Source organism: Castor canadensis, chromosome 8 (genome assembly GCF_047511655.1).
Source record: "Castor canadensis chromosome 8, mCasCan1.hap1v2, whole genome shotgun sequence".
Classification (NCBI taxonomy): domain Eukaryota; kingdom Metazoa; phylum Chordata; class Mammalia; order Rodentia; family Castoridae; genus Castor; species Castor canadensis.
Window position 1 is genome coordinate 91,625,688 of NC_133393.1, and position 6,551 is coordinate 91,632,238.

General features: G+C 38.4%; 1 protein-coding gene across 3 annotated transcripts in view; it reads right to left on the reverse strand.

Annotated features, from left to right (window-relative positions):
• Positions 1-3,219, reverse strand: part of Tespa1 (thymocyte expressed, positive selection associated 1) — a 35,350-nt gene extending 32,131 nt beyond the window's left edge. For all 3 annotated transcript variants that reach the window (XM_020154855.2, XM_020154854.2, XM_074083557.1), the window contains exons 1-3: positions 3,070-3,219; positions 814-870; positions 302-496 (exon numbers count right to left, since the gene is read on the reverse strand). The gene's annotated coding sequence lies outside the window, so the exon portion shown is untranslated. The remainder of the gene's footprint in view (positions 1-301; positions 497-813; positions 871-3,069) is intronic.
• Between the last annotated feature and the right edge of the window lie 3,332 nt (positions 3,220-6,551).

Consider the following 6,551-nt stretch of genomic DNA (forward strand, 5'->3'; position numbering starts at 1 on the left):
TCAGAAAGATAGCTTAATTCTGTTCACTCATTTTGCATTAGAGGAATCTGCATATAACAAATGTATATAAATACATAAATATGCAGAGAGAGAGAGAGACAGAGAGAAGAGGAGAGAAGAGAGGAGAGGGAAGGGGAGGGCAGGGGAGAAGAGAGGTGAGGAGAGATGGGGAAAAGAAGAAGAAGGAGGAGGAGAAAAAGGAAGAAGAAGAAGAAGAAGAAGAAGAAGAAGAAGAAGAAGATGAAGTTGTTATCTAGAGTCATAAAGAGCATTAGTGGTTGAAAATGGAAGTCCAACTCACAAGTTCTGCGTCTTAGATGTGTACTGTCTTCCTTTATATCATGCAGTCTTCCTCCTGCCACTTTTCATTCTAAGGCCCAGTCCTAGATGTGTGTCCAGTGCTCTAGACCTTCTCCCAGGGATGTGGATCATATAGGGATTTCTTCTGTTCTGTCTGTATTACAATTATCTCCCAAACAGTACCTGTGAATTGGGACTGAAAGTGAGAGCAAGTGGAGGAAGAGAGAAAAGGAAATGGGTTTCCATGATGTAGCCCATAAGACCTTCACATCGCAGCTGAGATATACATCCCTATTGTTGTAAAGTTCTTGGGGAAATCCCAGAACAGCCAATATCTTTCTGTTTGTGAATAGGACAAACTCTACCTCAAGCTGGTTGACTGTCCCCTATTCTCTATACCCCAATCTGCAACAGACTGTCATATACATTCCTTCTTAGATGAGAAATATCTTTCTAGTTTCTAATCCTCTTCCATATCACTACACTTTGGAAGATCATTGGAACAAAACTTACCCTAAGTATAGCATTTGAGCATTCCAAGATGTCTGTGGTCTAAGAGAGCACTTCAATCTATTTCAAGGAAAAAGAAAGGTGTCATTTAGAAAACAGCTGCAAGAAAAATACCAGTTAGTCAATATAAGACTTTTCCCTCTCCTTAATCATGCCCTTCTTCCCACAAATAAGCTTAGCTGGATACTGAAAGAAGACTGTCTAAGACCTTTTTGTCTTTCCTTCTCTTTCTTTCTTCTACTTTCGGCATGTGGATGAATTTTACAGAGAGCTTGCAAACTGTTACAGGAAATAGTAAAGTTGTTCATTTGGAAAAAAAGTAATACCATGTTTTCAGTGTGGGAGATGCTGATTTTTTTCATTTGGATGGTTTTTAAAGACATCAGGAATAAGAAACAGTAGTTCATCTGGGCCGGTTTTGTCCAGAGATGGTAGAAAGAGTGAACAGATTCCTTGATCACTGAGTTAGCTCTGATTATCATTAATATCATTAATTCTGCAGTCTTATTTACTTAATAATGAAGCTCATTTTTACTGTACTCCTCCCCACTTGTTTTCTCAAAAAACAAAACAAAACAAGCCAAAAACAAAAAAAAAAACACACACTCTTCTCATTCCTCTGCATATTTGGTTAAATTTTATTCTCAATCAAAATCTGTGTTTTGGAAATTTTGCATTAGGCTTGGGTATGGGAAAGGCACAGAGTCCTGTGGGTACTAAGTTAAACACTTTGGTCTTGTCCCTTAGACGGAAGACAGAACAGCTGTCATCTTGCAAGAGGAAAGAATTTTTTTTCCTTTTTTCCTTTACTGTAGCCCAGATGAAGCATATGAGTCATGACATGGGCAGAGACCAACCTTTCTCTCCATTTTCTATTAGAATCCAAGTCATAAACCTTGAACTGAAAATAACTATGCTGGGTGTCTCTGGCCATTAGAAAATGCTTAATCTCAGGATTCCATCTTAACTTCCAGAGGAATGAGAATATGTTATTAGTATAGTTGTAAATAGTCTAAATGGTCTTCAGTACCTATGAATAAGAAATTACATGTTAGCTCTCTTTCTATCCTTCCTGCCGTATCTCCAGCTTGTTATCTCTGATAATATTCTTAGTAGATGGACAATAAACCTGGCTTCCTTTCTTTCCACGAATGCTGTGTTACACAAGAATCCACATCTGTGGCTCTAACCACTCAAGCCAAACAATCTCAGAGTCTGAAGCTTGGACAAACGATTTAAGCCTCCATCCTTATCTTAAGCTCCTATCTTAGGCACTAACACAAACTATTTACAAGGGCTTTGCTCTCTACTCTATAGTAGACAAGAGTCACTAGTACTACCTTGGAGATCACTTCTAAACCCTTACCAACTTATCAAACCAATTCCATGGGACTCTCTTATTTTGTCCATGCTTCTCCCTGAGGACCCACCTCTTCTCTTCTACCACTGGTAAGTTCAGTGGTGTGCAAGGGTACAGGAAAACCCAAGTGTGAAAGATCTTTCCACTCCTCCATCCTCCCCAAGAGAAAAAGGAGGTGTTGGCATACTAAGCCTGCTATCACTGAGACAAGGGGTGTTTGAGACCCCTCCCCTCCCCCCAGTACTATGTCAGTGGTTGAGAATGCGACATATTCATCTCTGTGATCTGGTACCTGAAAACAGATCCTAACAGGATATTTAGCTATCTTGAGTTCGACGTTAATCTGGCTTTGCATTGTCCAACTATGCAAATCCTCCTGCATAGGTAACCCCACGATATCTTGCTATACTTTATTTCCATAGCAACTTTCTTTTTCAGCTTCTGAACAAAACGTCTCATCCACAGAAAACAAAATTGGGTCAGGCTGGATGTTCCTGACAGAGTCATAGCAACTAGAACAGGGCCTGCTATGAAAGTGGGAAACTTTTCCTTGAGAACTTTCCAAAGTTGGAAAATTATTGAAATGACCACAAAAGTGACTTCAGCAAGAGACAGAGAGGAACTTTTCAGGTGGGAAAAATGAAAAATTAATAAATTCAGGTCATCAAAAGAACCCCTGTGTAGAATGATTACCTTTCTGGTGGTAAAGAGGAAGGAAAAAAAAGTTATGGGTCATCCTTATTCCAAAGACACAGTGATGATGCTTGTAAGTTTGAAGTTGTATGTGTGTATGGGGTGTCTCCTGACTTTTCTTATTTCTTGATATTCTGACTTTTCTCTGGCCCATTTCCTTCTATCTCCTAATATCATTCATTTACTGAAGTAAAAGCTGTACTTACCTGTCTGCTGGTATAGAGCTGAATTTGAGGAAAAGTAGTTCTCTAAGCTGAGTAGAGTCTTTTCCAGGTGTGGGGACAGAGGTGAGGACCATGAGAAAGTCTCATGTTGTAGATGGTGAGTCTGTTTTCATTCAATGGCTGTTGCTGGCTTGAAAGGGGAAACGGAAATAAGAACATGCACACACACACACACATCTACACAGACGTCTACACAGTCCCCGCCTCCAACCCAGCCACATCCTTTGCTGTAGCTCCGGAGGCTGAAGAACAAAACATCTGTAGCTGCTGAGTTCAGAAGTAGGAAGCCTTTCCTTTCAGAGGACTACCTGGTCTTTCCAAAGCAGCACTAGATCTCTTCCTGTTGAAGGAAAAAAACCCAGCACATTGAATGATGTAAGTCTGGGAGAGGCTTCCTCTCTTATGGCTTAGAATCCCACTGCTATCCACAGGAGAGTTGTTGAAAAATGGAAACTCCTGCTGGTCATGGTAGTACACACCTGTAATCCCAGTGCTCAGAAGGCAAAATCAGAAAGATTGAGTTGAGGCCAGCCCAGTTGAGATTAGCAAGACCCTATCTCAAAGACAAAGTAAGATGGAGAAGTGGGGAGAGATAGAGAAAAGAAAGAGGAATAGAGGGGGCAAATCTGACCTAAGCACAATATATGCATATGTGAACACCATGGTGAAACTCCTTTGTATAATTAATACATGCTATTAAAAAAGTAAAAACAAACAAACAAACAACAAAAGCCTAGGGTTGTGATTTGAGTGGTAGAGTATTTGCTTAGCATGTGTGAAGCCTTGGGTTCAATCCCTAGTACTGCATAAATAAATAAATAAGAATTCTGTTTTCCCCCAAATCATCTCATGTTTATCTCAGAGAAGATACTTAATACTCTATCTGGGCCAAAGTTGATCTGTTTTCATAACTCTTTCACACTCCTGTAAATTAACTGGAAGCTTGTCTCTAAATAGTTCATATCGTTGTAAGCAACTTTTTTTCTGTGTTAATTTCTTGACACTGTTTTTATGTTTAAATCACTTGAAAGTTGTGTTTTTCTTAGTAGATGATGACTTTCCCAAGGAATTTTTAAAGCTGAACTTTAAAAATCTATTATACTCTGGAAATGTCTTGAGTTTGTTTGCTTTCAGTTCTAAGATGTCTTATTAAATTCTAAAAGGGTTTTCCCCATCCTCACTGCTCCCAGTGGGTGGCATTCAGGATTGCTGACTGTGCCTCCTCTGCTTCCCTGACTCTGAATATGCTTTACTCTTTGTTTCTTTAATGTTTCTCCATTCTAGATATTTCCTGATTTTATCTGACTTCTGTTACATTATTTATCAATATTTATCACAAAATTTATTGTGCTAGGCACTCCTCAAGTATGCTAAATGTGGCTGATTTTCTCATATTCATTCTCTTCTTTCTAACTTCATGTTTGTACCACAGTTGGATTTCTTTTTCCTGGGTCCCCAAATTCCATTTCTAATCACCAATAGGATGACTCCACTGAATACCCACAGTGTTACTATAATATAGTGGAAAGAAGCCTAATTAAAGTTTCTGCTTAGCAAATTAAGTTCAATAAACATTATTTTCTTAGTTATAATATATCTCTCCTCAGTTACATTCCTTTATACATAGGGATGAAAATGTCTACATTTTTGGTACATAGTAGATGCTAAATATACGTATAAAGATAAAAAGCAAACCTAAAACCAACATTCCCTGGTTCTCTTTATTCCTATTATTTTCTGTATCATTAAGTATAAAAACTAAACTAAACTTTTAAATTTCTTTTTAAATTTAAGTTTCTAGAACTCAGTATTTTCCTTAACAGTTGTTTTTGGTTTTGACTATAGAGAGTACTGACTCCATGGAAAGTCTGAAAATAATGTGAAAGAATTTTAGTGTTCATAGCATTGGGAAGCTGATACAGGTATTCATGTCCTCAACTCAAAGATGTTGAATACCATGAAAGTACAGGATTATTGAGCACAAGGAATAATTGTCCTGGCCAAAATGCCAACATTTTGTAAGCACCAATAGCTTCATTGTTAGGAGAGTGAGCTTTGGAGTCAGATTCTGGTTCTGTAGTCCTGGAATAAATAATGTCTCCAGCTTCAGTGTCCCCAGATGCAAAATGGGGACTACCATTCTAAAGGAGTGGTCACAAAGCTATAGGAATAAGGAATGTAGAATATTTAGTTTGGGTCTATCTCAGAACAAATGCTCAATATATCACAGCTATTTTTAAGACTATTGAAATACAGTATTTTCAATTTATCCAGCATCCTGTGTCTCTCATTAAAGAAATCATTTCATAAACAATTTCTAGAGACATATTATTAATGAAAAAGGAAACTGCTTTGTGATTGTTTAAAAAAATGTTTTCTTTAATGAGCAGTGGCTGAAACACATGGATGAAGACTGTATGATTCCTAAGGAGGAGTTCTAGGGTATTCTTCTGTTTGTCGTCTTGCTCAAGGGTATAGTCTCTTTCTCTCTCTCTGTCTCTCTCTCTCTCAGCTCTTCCTTGAAAACATGAAGCACCTCTGTATCTCTATGTCTTTGACACCATGAACTGCTCTGATGATATTTCCTATGTGCTTTCTGAAAACATAATCCTGTGTCCTTTTTGTACTAGATGCAGTTCAAGGTTTCGGAAGGTTTTTAAATGAAATTTTGTTCATTTTTTCCTTTGGTTATAAAGGAAAGCTCTGATACGAACTGAGATAATGAGTTAGCTCTCAATTATTTATGCATTTCAGCAGTTTGGTAGGTACCTCATTACATGGCCAGTTTGTCATTCCAAGGTGCCTTCCCTCCCTTTTCATGGAATTTGGTAAAAACACTGAATTAGAGTAAGACTCATCCACTTTTGTACCAGCCATATAATAGTTACTAATTTTTATTAGATATCATTATCCTTTTGTAACAAAAAAGACATAGTTTCTAAGATTCTTTTGGGTTTAGAAATCTATAACATCTACACCGACCGTTTCCCTCCACCTTTTATGACATGTGGTTTACTATACAAAATGAAAATGTTCAGCAACAGATATTTGACTAAGGAATTATTATAAATGTTTTTTAAAAAGTCTCATCCATTGCAAGTAAACATTGCTCTTGAATGATAATAACTTGTGAATATCAACCTGAGAATTCTGGTAAGTTAGAGCTGTTTCTGAACACTGATGTGCCCATCAAACAGATGGATGGGGCAGGGCACAAGTTCTGAACCTGAAAAGCTGGGGACTCAGCAGGCAAGTTGCCCGGACCTGGGGCAGAGCCAGGACAGCTGCCCAGAGAAGCTGTCCCAGTGTAGAGAAGCTGCTGCTCAGGCCCTAGCTCTGCTGAGCAGCTGGGCCTCTCTGCCCAGGTCCAGATGCATGTCATCTGCTCCCATTCAGCACTCAGATGCTGGGGTTTGAAAAAGCCCATTTTTGCAGGTTTCTGTTTCTCCAAATGGCCCATGTGG